General features: G+C 41.5%; 1 protein-coding gene across 8 annotated transcripts in view; it reads left to right on the forward strand.

The window, feature by feature from the left end:
- The first annotated feature begins 6,981 nt into the window (after window positions 1-6,981).
- The window catches only part of APBA1 (amyloid beta precursor protein binding family A member 1), a 156,115-nt gene continuing 143,328 nt past the window's right edge, over window positions 6,982-19,768 (forward strand). For 5 of the 8 annotated variants that reach the window (XM_053299374.1, XM_053299373.1, XM_053299375.1 and 2 more), the window contains exon 1: window positions 6,983-7,529. The gene's annotated coding sequence lies outside the window, so the exon portion shown is untranslated. Of the gene's footprint in view, window positions 7,530-7,719; window positions 8,182-9,014; window positions 9,186-19,768 lie in introns of those variants that run through there. The other 3 variants (XM_053299363.1, XM_053299367.1, XM_053299362.1) reach the window with 3 other exon arrangements.

The following is a 19,768-nucleotide window of genomic DNA, read 5'->3' on the forward strand; positions in this document are numbered from 1 at the left end:
TGGCAGGAGAGGGGGCAAGTCTTAATATCTTGTGGACCTCCCAGAGGCATTGGGGTAGGCTGCCGTGGGAAACAGGATGCTGGATAGGCCTTGGGTCTGATTGAGCAAGTTTTTTCTTATGCTCTCTTCTTGCTCATACCAACAGCTTTATCTGACCAAGGGAGTGATGGCAAGAAAGGTGTTCAGGGTCTCCATGAAGATGTGCGCTCTCTCTCTCTCTCGCACACACACACACACACACACAACTCTGCCTATATACAGTGGTCCCTCAACTTACGAACTACTCAACATCCGAAGTTTTCGACTTACGAACGACAAAAATGACCGGAATTCGTTGCCGGTTTAGATGCGGCTTCCTCGACTTACGAATTTTTAGATGCGGTTTCCTCGACTTACGAATGTTTCCAGACCTCCGTGGGTGCGCTTTTCAACTTACGAAAATTTCAACCTACGAACGTGCATTTGGAACGGATTAACTTCGTAAGTCGAGGGACCACTGTACATGGTGCTTTACAACAGGTGAAAGGGTGGGTCCCAATCTAGAAATAGGCACATGCCAGGGTAAACAAGAAGAAGATGTGATTATTTCATGTACACATACTTAGGCTTAATTGCAGTAGAGTGGGGGCTCCCAACCTGTGGTAAGCCAGACGCTGCTGAACTATAACTCCCATCATGCCCAGCTACAACTTATTGCAGCTTGGGGTGATGAGATTTGTAGTTGCAGGGGAACCCCTGCAGTAGAGTATAAGGATTAGGAGAATGTGCCGAAGTCTTCATGGAAAAGGTAAGTTTTGAGAGGGATATCTGAAGGAAGAAAGAGAAGATTTTGCAAAATGTGCTCTATCTGATATTTATTGCTGTGATCGTGAATATTGCAGAAAGACTCACCTTTTATATAACCATTACAGGAGAGCTGATTTAATGGTGGCAAGCATAAATCATCCCCTTTGCTAAGCAGGGTCTACCCTAGTTTGCATTGGAATGGGAAACTATATGGGGCTGTTCTGGCAAGAGCATCTGTATGCTTGCATGTAGAAAGTTCTAAGTTTCCTCCCTGGCATCTCCAGATAGGGCTGAGAGAGACTCTTGCCTGTAAGCTTGGAGAAGCCACTGCCAGTCTTTGTAGACAATAGTGAGCTACCGTGTTTCCCCGAAAATAAGACAGTGTCTTATATTAATTTTAGCCCCAAAAATGCACTAGGGCAATTAGCGGTACATCAGAAATTACTGCTAGGTCTTACTTTCGGGGTAGGTCTTACTTTCGGGGAAACAGGGTAGATAGGCCAATGGTGTGACCTGGTATAAGCTTCCAAATTTTGCAAACATTTTGTAAAGCAACAGGATGTGTTTTGTTTCAGAACAATAACTATGACATTTTATCTTTTTAAAAAAATCAATTGAACTTCTAACTTGACCTAGCTCAAAAGACTCAAGTCACTTAATTTGAAGCACTTCATTTAAAAACCTCATCTGACATAAATTTTAAATTGAACTCTTACTAAGGGAAATCTATGCCCCTGCCCAGCTGCTAAATCTTTGCCCAGTATTTCTCCTTAGTGTGGATTAGCTGTTGAAATAAAAATACATTCTTTATGTATTTGCAGAGTATCTTATTCTTTATTCCTCCGCTTTCTTTGGAGTGACTGGAAACCTTGACAGGTCTCATGAAGAACAGATTTCTTGGTTCCAGCTCACTTCCTGCGGGTTCCTACATGCAGCCTTTTTCAATTTAGCGGTGCTTGACTTGAATGAATACAGAAATTAAAACATGCTGGCCAAATACATTCATCTGTAGTGCCACTGACCTATAGTTTGAAGCTATATTGTAACTCTGGTTGATCAGTCTGCCAGAGGCTGAGGTAAGAGATAGCTTCTTAGTGTCTGGAAGACAACATGGAACAAAACTGAAGCAAACCAATTTACTTCTTTTTTGCTCCATGGACATCTCCATAGAAAACACACCCACCCACACCCTGTTCAATTCCCAATATAAGTCATCCACCACAGCAGACAAAGTTGTTTTGGTTCCCATACCGCAACAAAAGCAAGACTGAAAGGGATTGACATAATAATACTTGTTAACATGTCCTGGGTATCCCCACAACTTGGAGGGGAAAAAGAGACATAATTTTTGTCAGGAATGGTGGTAGCTCATTTTGACTCTCATCCCAATGTGGTCAAGTAATATGATTGTAGTATCGGTAGTAGCTGCCTAGCCTTACTAGCCAATCTTAACTGTGATCATATAGTTACTTAAACATAAGAACAGCCCTGCTGGATCAGGCCCAAGGCCTATCTAGTCCAGCATCCTGTTTCACACGGTGGCCCACCAGCTGCCTCTGAGGAGCCCAGCCCACAGGCAAGAGGTGAGGGCATGCTCTCTCTTGCTGTTGCTCCCCTGCAACTGGTATTGAGGCACTGTAGATGTTGCTTCAACAACAATTGAGGCTGTAGATGTTGCTACAACTATGTTACCTCAGCAGAAGACCTTTACATTCTTAGATCCTGAGATCCTGTATATTCATATAGAGACTTTAAACGGTGGCAGTGAAATAAAGGAATGCCGAGAGGAATAAAAATCATAAAGAGCCAGTGTGGTGTAGTGGTTAGAGTGCTGGCCTAGGACCAGGGAGACCTGAGTTCAAATCCCCATTCAGCCATGAAACTAGCTGGGAGACTCTGGGCCAGTCACTTCTCTCTCAGCCTAACCTACTTCACAGGGTTGTTGTGAAAAAGAAACTCAAGTATGTAGTACACTGCTCTGGGCTCCTTGGAGGAAGAGCGGGATATAAATGTAATAATAATAATAATCTGTCTGATTGTGTAAATAAATAATAATAAGCCATCCCAGGTCCTTGGGAAGGAATCGATGTCTGGATAAAACAAACCAGTCTAACACCTGTCTGACTGTGTAAACAAGAAATATTAATAGTATAAATTCAAATAAGTGTATTCTAAGAGGTGGGTTGGAACCTCACAACTCATACCTTTCTGAATAAATTTGATAGTAATACACTTTGTTTTTTTAAAAATGCAAACACAGACATAAAACCTTAATAATTGGCTGATTTCAGCTTTGTCTTTGACAAAGAAATGTAACATAGTTATCTTGTATTGTTTCCATATTCACCATCCAATTATATTTAATTTCACTGTCACCAAGAAAATATCTCCTTTCTACTTATAAGCATAGAAAGATACAAATGATAAGAGATTCTATTTGGTCTTTCTTACAGAAACCATATAGCACAATGAGATCCATGTTATCACAAAGATGGGGTCAGTTCAGAAATTTGTTACAAAATTTTGTACCTTAGATAGGGCTGAATTAGATATTGGTAGATCCTGGTGAATATCTAGTATTCAACTGAGTAGACTGAATATTCAATCGGAGGTGGCGGGAGCTTCATAAATATTTTTGGCAGTATTTCAAAACATGTATAAAAATCGAATAAATAATACATAAACAAATAAATAATAAACTCTGCCCGTTCCTTGAGGAGAAAATGTACACCAGCTGGTAACTTCCAGGTTGGACTACTGTAATGTGCTCTATGTAGGAGGGCTGCCGTTGTATGTAGTTCATAAACTTTGGCAGCCAGATTGGTTTCTGGGGTATCGACCACATTATGCCTATTCTTAAGCAGTTGCACTTGAATGAATGAATGAATGAATGAATGAATGAATAAAATTAGTCACTAGGTTTCAAGACTGTGCTGAGAAATGTTGACTTTGTTTAAATATCAGTGCTGCAACACCTTTATACAGCTTGCTGTGATCTGTAGTGCTAAGCTGTGGAAAACAGCCCAACCCTCCAAAAATAAATGGATGGAGAAGACCAAGGAATGTATGACCATGTACAAGCTAATTCAACAAATAAGGCAGACTCTGAATAGCAGTATAATGGCAATCTATTTCTCTTTTATATCTTACTTTGCAGCTCTTCTTCACTCCTCCCCAACTATGTGAATGGCCACTTCATAAATATTAATGCACATATTTCTTATCTATTATGGTTAGTTTGATTCTCCTACTTTTTTCTTGATCCCCAACCTGTAGAGCTTGTTTGATAGCACTTCAATACAAAAAGTAATTTTTCTTATTATGCAGTCACTTTTGTATTTGTTATTTTTCTATAGAGGTGTAATTGTTAATTGTATATTTTGTCTTTAACTATAATCTTTCATCTTGTTCTGAGAAGGAATAGTTTAATAATGTTTTTAAAAATAATATGTATGCAATGTTGGTATATTCTTAGATATTGAAATGAGTATTACTGGAGCAACCTTGTTCTCTCTAAAATATGAGCTCAATTTGAACTAGATTTTAGAAACAAGAGATGTAAATCTTGCCTTGCCTTTCTTGCATACCTTTTTTTGTCATTTGAAGAGAATTTATAGAGAAAACATTATTATAATCTAACATTCTCCTTATGACAACAATTAAAGGAATATTATACACAATGAAACAGTGATACTATAATGTACAATGTTAGGTTATACAATGAAGGGTTCATTTAAAAATATTTTTGGCTTGCTAGACCTGAACACATGAAATATTGTATTGGTCCTGACAAAATGAATGGTGCTTCAATAGACACTTTTCCAGTCTACGTTCCAAGCAGTAAATATTTCACAAACCACTAGAAACTAGAGATGAATGCTTTATGACATCTGAAAGCTGGAATTTCAGGCTTTCAAATGGTATAAGCATCTATCACTGGCAGTTCTTGAGCTTTCTGACCTTAAAAAAATGATGTCACTCCCCCCCACCCCATGTGTCTTTTTGGAGCAGCAGTCCTTTTCTGGCAATGTTCCAAGATCTGAATACATATAAGTAGTCAGAATGCAGCAATTCATTTCCCAGATGTCTGCTTTGATGAAACCACTGACATATGTGAAAGGTCGCTAAAATATTATGCTGTTAAGCTTTGTAACAAGCTGAAAGCCTGGGCTAATTGTTTGAGTGCAAATACTTGTGGAGAATTATATTTATCTATGAGGATACCTACCTTGGACATCTCCTCCAAAATTAATCTAAAGATTGCAAAAGCTTCTTAACATAGATAATTGGAAGAAGCCAATTATTATTAACATGGATTAAAAATAAACAAGTCCTTTCATGTGTTTTGGGAACTGTGTATCAAATAAGATTGCAGAGAGAAACAGAGGCATTCCATTTCATTCTTGGATGGAATATATCTTAAGTACTGGTCCAGAGAAATTTAGTTGTACCTAAGTCCAACTAAAATAAATGGGAGAAGTTAAGTCATAATATTTTTCTGGAGTGGGTCAGTAGGCTCCAAAGAGAGATGACATTAACTTCAGATAATACTGTAGTAAAATATATGGACTTAAGCCTTGAACTCTGATTCATGCCTTTTGGAATGTATGCATATATTGTATTTACCCACATAGACTACTCTGAATTTAGGGCAACCCACTTTTAAATATACCTGTATTTATCCCAAAAAACATTTAAGAAATTAAAGACATTTAAGATAAGACAACTCTCCCATATCAAAAATTTTAAAACTTGGTGAGGGGGAAGTCTTGGATTCAGGAAAATATGGATTAGATGAGGAACCAACTGCTGTTTTGGATTCTAGCCAAATTTTATATGGCCATTAGCAATACTACCAAATTATAAGCAAGATATGTTAAAAGATTTGCCCACGATGTCACTTGTAAGGAAATATGTTTTTAAGGTGTCAGAAATGTTATTTATTTATGTTTTAATTTCTTAGCTGCTTTTTGTTGGAAGCTTTGAATATATGTAACATATGTTATATATATCTAACATGAAATCAATATAATAAAGCACATTAAAAATCACAGTAAAACAGCATAAACCAAAAGAGATTTGAAAACTTCAGTAGCCACCACCACCCACCACAGATGGAACAAACAGGTTTTCTCCCAGTGATGGGGCAGTACAGATCTCCGGGCGGGTGGGGTGGTGGAGTTCCAAAGCAATAGTTGCAGCCACTGAAAATCCTTATGTTCATCAACCAAATTTCTCCAGGCATCGACATTTGGTTGATGAACATAAGGGACAGTCACAGGGCCTTTTCAGTAACCACAAATTGGTCTCCTCAGGGGAGTATGGGTACCATCTAGCTTTAAGAGATTCACAGAGTACATGCACTCAAATATATATTTCTGGAGCAGAGCCTTTCTCAAAAATCTTAACTGGTTGATAGATTCATGCAGTAGCAGGAAGTTCTTAAATGAAATATTGCACACTTTGATATTACATCTGTCTTTTGATTTGGCATGTAATGCCCCAGCTATATTTGAGTGCATGTACTCTGAATCTCTTAAAGCTAGATGGTACCCATACTCCCCTGAGGAGACCAATTTGTGGTTAAAATCCACTTCTAAGTATTTTGGCCTGCTGTCTGGAGAACAAAGTAACAAAGGCAGAATGCAGAAATAAATAATCCCTAAGGTGCTAGAAAGATTAGCATCATTTGATATTATTTTATCAGAAATGCTTCTATTATTTTCTCTTACAAGTGTTTTCTGTATTAGTTACAGCACTTGTGAAAGTAAGTGAATGTGCATGCTCTACTCTCGAGAGATTGCTTGATAATCTGATATACACTGTTGTGCTATGTCTTGGAAGAAAAGAGCACCTTTATGAAATAAGTAAGCCTCCTTAAAGGTCACAGGGAGAAATTCAACAGGTGTTCATCTTGGTTACTTGGCCACTGAGCAGCTGCTAAGAAAACAACCCGCCTAGGGGAGCCTTCGGTTTTCTAATTGATAAGAATTATGCATTATGTATATTATCAGTCACTTTTTCTTTATTACTTCAAAAAATTAGGTATATAGTTGAGACCTGGCATGAGGCGGGGAGGAAGGATTTGGGGGGGGGGGTGTTTCCTAAAATCAAGAACCTATTTATATCGCTTTTCAGCTCCTCTTGGCAAGCTTAGCTGATGTGAAATAAGGCGGGGGCGGGAGCTGTACTTGGGTGCAACACGACAGTTGCTCTCCTAGGGATGCTCTCGCGGCGGGCCTTCGGCTTCTTCCAGCGCCTGCATTTGCTGACCTTGCTCAGCAGATCACGCTTAGATACTGCAGCGAGGAGGGGGAGAAAAGCCACGGCATGGCCTGCAGCTGCCACCTTCGGCGGCTCGAGAGGGGCTGAGCTCAGCTGGCGGCGGCCAAAGCCAGTCTCTGCCTTGCCTGCTTGTGGCGCGCCCTCCGCTTCCATGGCGCGCAGCTGAGAGGCGAGTGGCCGGGCCGTCCCCACTGAAGTCACGCGGAGAGCCTGGGAGGCGGGCCGAGGGAGGAGCAGGAGGCGGAGGCAGGAGGAGGCGCCGCCGCGGGTGGCTGCAGAGCGGAGCCGGGGAGGAGTGAGGTGGAAGATGGTGGAGCGGGAGGCCGGGCCAGCGGCTGAAGGGAAAGCGCCCTCCCAGGTTTCCTGCCCACCACCACCGCGCAGCTGCTGCCCGCCGCATCCGTGTCAGACCTGCTGCGCGCAGTGAGTGAGGCTGGTGCACAGGCTCCGAGCAAACGGTAATCAGGAGGCGGCTGCTCTTTCGCTGTCGCTGGGGCGGACTGGGGGATGGGACGGGACGGGACGCCGGCTCTTTGAATGAAGGGAGGAGAGCGGTAGAAAAATCCCCCTCTGCAGGGTGCAAAGCTGGTGGTGGTAATTGACGCTAATGATGGGTCGAGGAAAGGCTTGCCTGTAGAGCCGCGGCGCGTGTCCAGCCCCAAGGCCTGGCTTCTGTGAGCGTGTGTGGTGCATGCGGGTGTGTGCGCGGCAGGCAGTGCGTGTGTGTCGCTTAACCTGTGCGATCTGAACGTACAGAATGGGGTCTCGTCTGAGCAGAATCCTCCTTTCCCTCAGCGCACCCACAGCATCTCCTCCCACCTAATTAGATGCTGCTAGGGGGAGAGGGGTGGGAAACGGGGGCCACCATCCCCAGAACTACTCTGTAGTGGGGCGGTTCGGGGCAAGCATTTTGTGACATCTGCGCTTGAAAGGTGGTGGGTGTCTCCAGAAAGAATTGCGTGAGAGCGAGAACAGGAAAGGTGGATGGATGGAGTGGAGACACATCCCCGTTGCGATGGCAGGCAAGGCACAGACGTACAAGCGATGCTCTAGGTCGTCTTGCTGCATGCAGACGGGGACGACGACGACGACGACGACAGTTAATGACGTGTGTGTTTATCGGAGAGGGTGATTGCTATGAAACCAATTAGATCGGTTAGGGTTGCTGCTGGAGCTAATAATGCTTGATTTTGCTTGGACTTCAGGGTATGGAGGCGCAGGGAGGTGGGGAGTGGCAAGTCGCAACAGGGTACACATGGCAAAGGGGGAGGCGGGGGCGACGAAGGCAGGTCTCTTTCTGAAGGGGGCGCTGCTGGTTCCCGTTCCCGCCCGCGTGTCTCCAGGAAAAGATCACCCTCGCCCTGCTGCTAGCCCAGGATTTCTGGCACTTCTTCTTTTTGGCTGTTTGTTGTTGAACTGAGGGACAGAGAACCTGCTCCTCTTGATACACACCCGTTCCATGCACAACTTCTGCATTCAGCCTTCCTACTACAGCCTAGACAGTTCTGTGTTGATTAAATCCCATTCTGCATTTCTAAAATTTGTTTCTTGTGGTGATACCTTATTTTACTGTTGTGCTAAGGCAATTGCGTAGTTTGACTAAATGGGATATTAATTCAGTGCTTTTCTGTATTCCTTGGAGGTCTGTTGAGAAGAAGGCATTTGGCTCTCTTTGATGGGTAAAATGTAACAGTTCTAAAATCTTTCTAGAGCTCATTAGCTCTAAAAGCAACAGTGCATATTATGAAGAATGAACAAAATTCATTCTCCCCTTCTACAACCACTGTGTATTAGGCATAGGTAATGGGCAAACCTGGTAGTATAAATTTCTAACCTAGAGGCATGCTGCTTATTTTTGTCCTGGAGGTATGTCTCAAGGTATGGATACTGTATATACATCTGTAGATAATGTATTTAGACATTCCTTTGTTTATCTATTTCAGAGACTCATCTAACATCATCTGACCAATATCTGAGTCACAGTACCTTACATTCTACTGCACTGCTGTCAAAATAAGAAGTCTTTTTCAGTGTCTGTAGCCTGTGCCTGTCATACCTCCAGAAGCACATACACAACACATTGTCATAATCATTAGAGGTTTAGAAATATACAGGTTTTTTTGCCTTTTTGTATTCTTTTCTTTCTTCTTTAACAATAATGAAAACTGTTTCATCTTTGTGTTTGATCTGAAAGTAATTTCAAAAACTCCAGATATCAAGGTGGAGTTATTGTTTGTGTTGCTAGGGAGGCAGACTTGCATAATATCCTTACATCTCCTTAAACCAGAGCTTGACAATTCCCAGGTGCCAGGTCATTGTAGTGCTAGAAGTTTTGAGATTGGTGCCTGAGCCAGTAAAATGATTGATGTTACCAGGAGCAAACAAGACTGGGGTGGGTTACTCCTTTTTTCTCCTGGTCGTGTCAGTACACTGCCTGCCTGGTGGTTGCAACCAAGAGGAGGAAGCAACCCACCTTGTTTGCTCCTTCCTCCTCTTCCTGGTTGCATTAGTTAGATCCAGACCCAGGCTGATCCACTCAGAACAATCCACCTCTGCTTTGCTTGTTCCCTTCTCATGGTCTCATCAGTTTATAACCTACCTGAGCCAGGAGGATGCAATCTAGAGGAGGAGTGAACAAGCAAGGTAGGAAGTCTGCACCCGTGTGGAGTAGAGGGCATTGGTGGGGGTGTATAGTACACCTGCCCAAGCACAGAGCAAAAGACAGTCTGGCTTCTAAATCTTTGGGCTGGCTCCTGGAGCCAAAGAAAATTTGTTGAGGCCTTCCATCCTAAGCAAACATATTGGGGATTAAGCCCTGGAGAGCAGAATGAGATTTACTTTTGAGTAAACATGCATAGGATTCTGGTGTAAGGCTGCATTCCTATGCATACTTACTTATTTATGAATCCCAATGAACACAGTTCAACTTCTGTGCAAACATGTATAGGATTGGACTGCATATGGAAGAAAGTACAGTTAATTCCAAGAAAGCTTGTTGTGATTGACCTAATTTGAATTTACTATCAGTCATTTAAACTATATTGGCCAGGGTTTGACAGCCTTTTAATTCTTGAGGTATGCTTTTTGTATTTATTCTCCATAAACAATCATTCCAAACCTCTTCATCATCACTAAAAGGCATGCTGTTAACATGGTTTAAAGCGGTGCTACCAGTCAGTGGTGTCAGAAAATTAATGCAGTACTGGAATATTTACAGCATTTGTATATTTTCCATATATATGCCTATATCACATTCATTCCATCTTCTATATATTTCAAAAGCATTTCTGCTTATAAATTTAAAATGTATGGGGTCGGCAGGCAGACAAAAGGGCTGTCAACTCTTTTCCCCTTCTTGGCTGTGCCTTTAATAGCTATGTGGCACTTAGAAATTCAGCACATGAAACTTTTCCTGTTGTGTGATAAAGTGATGGGAAAACCTTCACCTATTGCATTTCTGTGGGTCACTCAGAAATCCAATTTGTCTTGATTGTGAGGAACCCAGATTAAGATCCCCATAGACCACTATGCATGGTGTTCATCCCTCACAACCAAAGAGAACCCACTTCACATGGTATTTGTAAGAATATAAAGTGTGATAAAGAGTAAGAAAGTTGAAATACAATTTGATTTAAAATAGTGCTTTTGTGTTTGCTATAAAATGACTGAATTTAGGTTGCAAGTACTTGAATTAAAAGGAAATCTTAGTTTTGATTTTGAAGTGATTTGCTAAATGATGGTAATAGTATAGTAGCATACATGAATTTTATAATTCACAGCAGTATTGTACCTCTTTTGTAGCTCTTCTAGCTTGCAGATACATTTTTGTTTTGTAGTAATGCGTTTGGCTCAATTTAAACTAGTAGTAATGTCTTTTGACCATTGTTTTATCTTCTACCAGATGTAAAGCCTAGCGTTATAAAAGACTGGTAAAGAAAAGATGTTCATAGTTTTGATCCATTGGGTTGAGAAATTGCCAGGGGAAGTGAACTCTAAGTAAGAAAGTGCTGCTTATAAAAAGCAGATTAAAAAAAAATCACACACACACTTTGGTTTATTCTAACTTCATAATGATCTAAATAAAAATGAAAACTAATTTGAAAACTGTTTGAAAACTAATTTTATTAAAGCTGTGATCCTAAGCACATTTACTTTAAATATGAAGCTGAAATTAATGTTGAAATTAATTTCAACATCCAAATAGGTGCACTTAGAATTGAGTTATTAGAACTGAGTTATAAACATAGCTAATATTCAGATTTATAGTCTGTCCACTTTTAAATATTAAAATATCCTCATTTATTGTGTGTTTTTAAAAATATTTATTATAACTTGCGTTCTTACATAGATCTCTTAGGGATTACTAATCTGGTCCATATTTGTTTGACTTCAGCATTGTCTGTTCCTGACAATGGTTGTTGCCTTCAGCGTTGTCTGTTCCCGACTAGTTGTTGCGCAGACACAGCCTCCTGTGCAGGGGCATAGCAAGGTTGGAGTGGGCCTGTGGATGAGATTTTAAAATGGGCCCCCGCTGCCTTCCTCTCATTCTCCTGGCCCCATGTTTTTGCTGCAGAAGAACATTAGAGGACATGTATAATATAGTGTACATTGATTATGGCATTAAATCAATCCATCCCTATTAGGCTTTGTGCAATCTTCAGTGGAATCACATCTGTATAATTGTATTACACATTATATTGGTCCTTTAAATTTTCATTTACATTTCTTTATGTAGTTTATGCAGACTTAAAAGACCAACAAACTGCATAATACTGTACAGTCAATAGTTTTGAAATGCAGACCAGTGAGTTAGTACAATATCTGATCACCAGGCAACCAACGGGATCAGATCAGATATTTGGAAAGCCCTTGGTCAGAGATCCTTCTTTCTTTCTTATTTTTCTAGATCTCTGCTATGAACTACATTCAAGTATATGTCTATCCACTACAGAAGGAAAAGCCACCAATTTTATTTCAAACAGGGCAGCAGAATTTCATATATGGAGTGACCCCAATTTTTTAGCATTTAAAAATGAGTCAATATTTAAAGGGCTTTTAAAATTGAGTTTCCTGTGATGGGGCAAGTGCATATAAATAAGACGTTTGGTTGGGGAGGGGGAAGTACTTAATGTTAATTTTAGCAATTTGTCTAGCCACTTTCAATACACTGGGGTATTTTAGTCCATTACAAGCTTATTAAAAAGACAATATATGAACTACTGTTACACGCACAAAGCTAAATAAACTAATATTTATTGTAAGGAGAAACATATTGTGAAATAACAATTTTCTAATATTTTGCTATTGAAGCCATTTGAGAAATACTTTATTGCTAAAAAAAGCAGCAGACAGTATAAATATTCTTAATATAAACCCAACAGAACATGCTAAGCCAAACGTTAGGAACAACAACAGATCTATTTTGTTAGAGCATTTTTCCCTTCCCTCTTATTCTTTTAAAAACTTTAAAAATCTTTACTAACTAATTTCCTCACAAGAAGGTATATTGCTGGGCTGTGGGGGGTGGGATTTTTATTAAAAGTTTGTAATGCAGAGAGAGAGTTAGTTTCAAACCAGGGAGGGGGGTGCGGGAGAAAAAACACAAGCAGACTGGCTTTTCAAATGCCGGCACATAAAAGTTTTTCAAATTGGGAGGGAAGAAACACATACATGTGCACATGCGCGCGCGCACACACACGCACACACACACACACACACACACACAGTTCATACAGTGGTGGTGGTGGTGGTGGTGGTGGGGAGAGAAACACAGTGGCTTAATCAAGGGAAACAAATAAAACCAACAGATATGGGTTGGGGAACAGGGGTTTTCTTTTACTGTCCTTGAGAGATGAAGTTCACAGTCCCTCCACTTCCCATCCAGCTGCCTCCTTGCCTCCTGCGATATGCTGAGTGACCAGGAAGCAGCAGCTCAAGAATGCAGCCGAACCAGTTAGGCTGCTGGAGAAAGGGGCGGGACTCCCAGAGTTAACCCTTTGCTTACGGTCTGCTGCTGACAATCTCCCCCGCTGCTGTTGCTGCTGAATCTGCTCTCCCAGCTAATGAGTGTTTTGCTCTCTGGCTAGGTGTGGGAGAGGGCAAGGGGGACTGGCCGAGAGGCCTTGGGAGGCCCCCCAGACTCTGTGGGTCTTGGGCCAATTGTCCTCCCTTATCCAGTGATTGCTACGCCCCTGCTCCTGTGCAGCCTCTTGCACAAGCCCAAATATGTACAAATGGAGAACTTTCTGTACAACATGCATCTGAGTGACTCCTTTTCTGCCATTGGCAGTTGAGCACTGCTGCCTTAAAAAAAAAAGTCCTGCAAGCAGCAGTGTGGATGCCACCCTATATTTTTAGAAATAGTCTGTGCTCACTCTAAGGAAGTAACTGAGTTCTACCTTTCAACCTTCTGAACTTATAGAGTTCCACAACCAAAGTAATCCAGAAAAAAATCCAAAAACCATTTGGTAAAAACAATGAACTTCTCTATATAAAACAATGTCCATATAACATTCTAAATATGTCTAAGATTAAAGTAGCAGTTTTAATCCAATTATGATATCTAACTGATAGGGTTATAATTTGGAATGTTGAACTCTTTGGACGGGTCACCAACAAACACTTTTGCAGATTCAACAACATTTAATTGCATGTAAGCAAAAATTGCATGGATATTTGGTATCTATTAAAAGAAGCATTAAAAACAAGAGAGAATCTATGACCTTCAGGAAAAGATGCTTGTTTAAGTATCATTAACTAAGCAATGGGGAATTAACTGAAAGCAGACCTGCCTAGAGTGGCGTCTGTTGGTGATAAACGCCTTTGCTTGCTATCAAGATTCCACACAAGGTTACTCTATTTAAAGAGACTATTTTTTTCATTTACCTTTTTCTTATTATTTTATAATGAAGGAAGTTGCAACAATGCACTATGATACTCGACCAGCAGGCCCTTGCAACCGTAACTCATACCTCATCACCTCTTGGTTGGACTATTGCAGTGCGATCTACCTGGGGTTGCCTTTGAAAACGACTCAGAAGCTTCAGCTGGCTCAAAATGCTGTGGCCCGGCTGCTTATGGGCAGCAGGAAATTTGATCATGTTTCACCTTTGTTGAGGTCACTACATTGGCTGCCAGTTCGCTTCTGGGTCCAGTTCAAAGTGCTGGTGGTTGCCTATAAAACCCTTCAGAATTTGGTGCCTGTGTATTTGCAGGACTGCCTCTCCCATCCAACTTCGACTAGCCCTATGAGGTCATCTCAGGTGGGCCTTCTCAGAGTTCCGGGCCCAGGGGAGGTGCATGGGGCTCGGGCTTGTGGGAAGGTCTCCTCTGTTGCAGCCCCCTCCTTATGGAACACTCTGTCTCCTGAGATTCGTCATGCCCCCTCTCTTCTTTCTTTTAAGAACGCTCCTGAAAGCCTATCTATTTTGCCAGGCTTTTAGTTGTGTGTGTGTGTGTGTTTTTCCCCTCCACCCTTTCTTTCTTTTCTCCCTGCTGTTAATTTATGTAAACCGCCTTGAGTCTAAGGAAGTCAGGTGGTCAACAAATTGCTCAATCAATAAAATAAAATACCCCCTCATTCTGTCTTCCATCACAGAATGCTCATATTTGTTTGTATTCACTATGGGCTACTCAAACCACATGCTACTGTAATTTGTTTGCATTTTGTGATGTTTTCCTCTGCTTAATAAAAACAAAAATCAGCCTGGCTACCAGGCTGTGATTTGAAGCAGCAGAAGGTCTGATGTGTAACCCTTTTCCCTGCACAACCCTTTCCACACTGATCATTTAGCAGTTCAAAATCAATCTGCCTAAGCTGCCTTTTTACCTGTGGGAAGAGGGGAAGGTGCGGGGAAGATAGGGAACCCTTTATCTCTTTCACCTAAAAGTGAAAAGGCAGCTTTGTAAGGTTGCTCTAGAGTTGGAAAATGACCAGATAGGAAGGGTTAAGTAACCCCTCCCTCTCTCTCTCTGACCTCCTGTCCTGGCTCATGGAGCTTTGGGTAACACGTAGTCTGAGCCAGAGTCTTTCACCAGGGCTTGTGCTATTTCAGAGTACCGCTCAATAGTGACTTTAGTTATCTCATGCTGCCATTTTGCATAGTGCACTGCAGTTTTGCCCCAACTGCCTTTGTTGTGATGTGGCTCCCTTCATCCCCCCTGCTTCATTTAGACAGAATGGATATAGACTATGAAAGACCATAGAAAAGCTAGGAGTCTGTGTGAGGAATTCTCCGATTTTGATGTTCGGTGCTATGTTTTCTCAGTGACTTTTTACAATCAATGTTTGAAGGGATATATGCATGCAGTTACATTTTCTTGTGATCTGGACTAGTTCAAAGGCGATAGCAGATGAACAAGAAGAACCTGCCTGTGTGGTGTTGCATATATCTGGTGTCCTGTTCAAACTGGTCTCAACAGTTAGGCATCCACTATTGATATGCCATCACAGTGCCTGCCTATACCACATATGTAGGCAAGGCAAAGGCAACCCTATAGGGAAAGATTAAACAAGAGACCCTGCATTTGTAACACTGGTACAGTTAAGTTTTTCTTCCTTTCCCAGCATCCCGTTTATGTCAAGTCCAGGCTGATAGAAGTTTACCAGGGCCAGGACCTCCAAAAACCTGAGAATGTCTGATTGAAAACTAGTGGAATGTGAGTGTGTTACAACTCTCTGGCTCTAAACTGATAGGTTAGAGCCCCTTGCTGGGTTACAATACTAGCCTATTTACAGCATGTTACCAGGCTATTGGCACTACAAGACTGATCTGTGACCTGATTGGGTGGAAAGCATAATGGCACCCAAGAATTTCACCCTCCAGTGCCTGTGGAAGCTGCAGTGGAGCACCATCCTCATCATACTTTAAAACAGGTGTCCCCAAACTGCGGCCCTCCAGATGTTGCTGAACTACAACCCCCAGCATACCCAGCCACAATAAATTGTGGCTCGGGATGCTGGGAGTTGTAGTTCAGCAACATCTGGAGGGCCGCAGTTTGGGGAAGCCTGCTTTAAAATGTCAGTCACTTCTGGTTTCTAGCATAGGGTCTTGCAAATTTTGTCCTATTAAACCTCTCCAATGAAATCTAAGAGGGAGCAAGCAAAATTGTATGGGCATTTGATGTGCATGAAGAGCTCAAGGGAAGCAGAACACTGGGAATTTCCTCAGTGCGCACAAACATGGCTCATGCACTTGTAGAAAGGTGAGCACTGATTTAATAGATGGGAAGGGCGCTTCTGCTCAGGACTCTGCCTCTAGGCACAATCATAACAAATGCAAACATGGAACCATGGGAACGATCAGAGTCACATCACCCCTGATAACTTTCCATTATTAATAAAACACTCTTCAGACTTTGAGAACACTGAATTCATTGAATAAGTGGTTTTATTTTGGTGTGCCTGTTCAATCTGCATTGTCCACAGTATAGCTTATTAGTGGAGAACTTCTAAATGATGAAGTTCTTAAAATTAAAAAGGTTCCATATGTTATTTATTCATTCAATTTATATACTGCCCTTCCTAAAGTGGCTCAGGGCAGTTTACATTAAAATAAAAAACACATAATAAAACAGTGAAACTTACACAAAAAACTTAAAACCAGATTAAAATTAAAACTTGATATTATTAAAAGCCAGGCTGAAAAGATGGATCTTGAAGGCTCTCCTGAAGGCCTCCAAGGAAGATAATCTTATATACACGGGGAGCGCGTGGATATAATTAGTTATCCCATATGGGTAACTAATGCTATCCAAGCTGTGAACTGTTCATTATGGTGGCCTTCAACCCAAGTGCTGTTTTTCCTTGGAACCAGGTCAAGTGTCCTGTTGAAAGAAACTTTGTGCAACCAGTACAGTCCATTGGGTAGATAAAAGAACAGGACCTGGATTGATACTTTAGCTCAGTGGGTCTATAATCAGCTGAAGCTGATGGGGCAAATTTCCTATCAGCTTCAGTTGGAACCAGGAAAAGGAATGTTGACTTAAGAATGCATTACACACTCAAGTACTGCTATACTGGAGCAAAATAATTATAAATAATCTTTGTTATTCTGAGTGCAATTCAGATCTTTAATACTGTTGCAGTGTGTTTATACTCTTATTCTTTTACAGCAGCTGAAGATCTTATAATTGCTAAGAGGTTTATGAAGTTAGTCTGCTCATGTGCATCTAAAAGTAGCCTATATGGATTTTACATGCATGCAGGCTGTATTGGTAGTAATTGAAAACAAATGATTGATTTTTTTTTTTTGCTTCAGAATATCGATATGCCTAATAAGCCTGCTGCTTAAAGCAGTACAAAGGCTTTTCTTTTTGATTGCCACTAAAGAGCAGCACTATTCTCAGTCAAGGTTGTGTTGCACAGTGCTTTCAAAACTGAAATTTTTGTAAGCTTTTGACAATAATGCTTATATAAAATTTCACAGTCTCTGGCCTGATCCTAAGTATATTATTTTAGTAGCGCTTAAGCAAATATTTCAGTTTGAGTTCATCTTAGTTGAGTTATTTAGATGGCTACAGTTTAGATAGTGTCCTCTTTGATAAACAAAATTTATAGATTCTAATTTCATCAAATTGCTAGAACCAGTATACACATTCTTATTGGCCTAAATTATTCCATGGCCATTTGATAGTGTGGTATGCCTTGTAAGCAGATGAATTGATGCATTTGAAATATGGTTCTAAATTAAACATAAGTTTGTTAAAAAACACACATTTAAAATGAGGAAAATAGAGGTTTTTACCTCTGTCGTCGGCTTAAAAAAATAATCATTTATTTACTGTTGAATTTATACACTGCTTTTCATTTAAATAATCCCAAAGTGGCTTACAATATAATTAAAAATACACAATTAAGACAATACACAATTATAAGTACAAATATTGAATTAAAATATAAAAATACATATATTAAAGTTAAAAACACACATATATAAAAAAGACATAGAGCAACAGCAGTAAACAGTTCTCTTATATAAAAGCCTGGTTAGGGAGCCGCATTTTTACTTGTTTTCTAAAAGCAGTAATGGAGACTGAGGAACTGGTGCCAGCTGGGATAGCATTCCAAAGCCTGGGAGCAATGACAGAGAAGGCCAGGAGAGGAGAGCTGGTCTTGTGGTAGCAAGCATGACTTGTCCCCATAGCTAAGCAGGGACTGCCCTGGTTGCATCTGAATGGGAGACCTGATGTGTGAGCACTGCAAGATATTCCCCTTAGGGGATGAAGCCGCTCTGGGAAGAGCAGAAGGTTCCAAGTTCCCTCCCTGGCTTCTCCAAGATAGGGCTGAGAGAGATTCCTACCTGCAATCTTGGAGAAGCTGCTGCCAGTCTGTGAAGACAATACTGAGCTAGATGGACCTATGGTCTGACTCAGTATATGGCAGTTTCCTATGTTCCTACGGCCCTGTCCTGCCTGCTTGACAGCGGAGCCTCCCTCATCCTTGGCATGTGGAGCAAAGCCCCCTCCAATGATTTTGTCAGGCAGGCAGAAACCCTTGGGAGCAGGAAGTCCTCCAGATATCCGGGGCCCAAACCGTTAAGGGCTTTAAAGGTCAAAACCAGCACCTTAAATTGGACTCTGAAACAAATTGGTAGCCAATGCAGCTCTTTTAGAATGGGTGTAGTATGATCCCAACGGGCAACTCCGGATAAAATCCTAGCTGCTGCATTTTTCACTAGCTGCAGTTTCTGAATATTCTTCAAGGGCAGCTCTACATAGAGTGAATTAGAGTAAGCCAGCCATGACGTGACCAATGTTCTCTCTAATTTTTTTCATCTGTGTGTGGAATGAGTTTTGTTCTGGTCAGCAGTATCAAGGCAGTGTGCACGCACGTGAATTCAGAGTGGGGCCTTTCTGATTCAACCTGAGCAGGATCTAAAATTAACTGAATGGACATAAAAAACCATGTGAGCGTGCACTAGGCGTTGATAACTGGCCAGATCTGCCTTTGAGAAATATATGCAACTGGCACACTAGTCAAAGCATTGCAAAGGCACCTCTGGCCACTGCCTCTACCTTAGCTTCCAAAAGCAGAGCTGGGTCCAACAGTACTCTCAAGCTGTGGACCTGCTCTTTCATGGGAGTACAACCCCATCCAATCTGGTCAAATTCCTTCATCCCAATTGCCTCTCTTATTGACCAACAGCACCCCTGTCTTGTCTGGATTCTACCTCAGTTTACTAGCCCACACTCTGTCTTATCACTGCCTCCAGCTCCCAACTCAGGACATCCACTGCCTCCCTAGGATCAGGCAATAAGGAGAGATCGAGCTGAGTGTCTTCATATTGCTGACAGCTCAGTCCAAGTGCCCAGATGACCTCTCCCAACGGTTTCATGTAGATATCAAACAGCATGAGGGACAAAACCAAACCCTGTGGGACCCCACAGGCCAATGGCCAGGGAGCCAAACAGTTGTCCCAAGCACCACCTTCTGGATGCCCCCCCCCCCAAAAAAAGGATGAAAGCCATTCCAAAGCAGTGCCTCCAATCCCCACACTTGAGAGGCACACCACGGTTGATGGTATCAAATACCACTGAGAGGTCCAGAAGAACCAACAGGGACGCACTCCCCTTGTCAAGCTCCTGGCGTAGATTATTCACTAGGATGACCAAGGCAGTTTCAGTTTGGTACCCAGGATGAAAACCATATTGAAGGCTCAGCTCTGCAGCTGAGATCCCCCCCCCCCATTACCTTGTG

Source organism: Hemicordylus capensis, chromosome 2 (genome assembly GCF_027244095.1).
Source record: "Hemicordylus capensis ecotype Gifberg chromosome 2, rHemCap1.1.pri, whole genome shotgun sequence".
In the NCBI taxonomy this organism is placed as follows: domain Eukaryota; kingdom Metazoa; phylum Chordata; class Lepidosauria; order Squamata; family Cordylidae; genus Hemicordylus; species Hemicordylus capensis.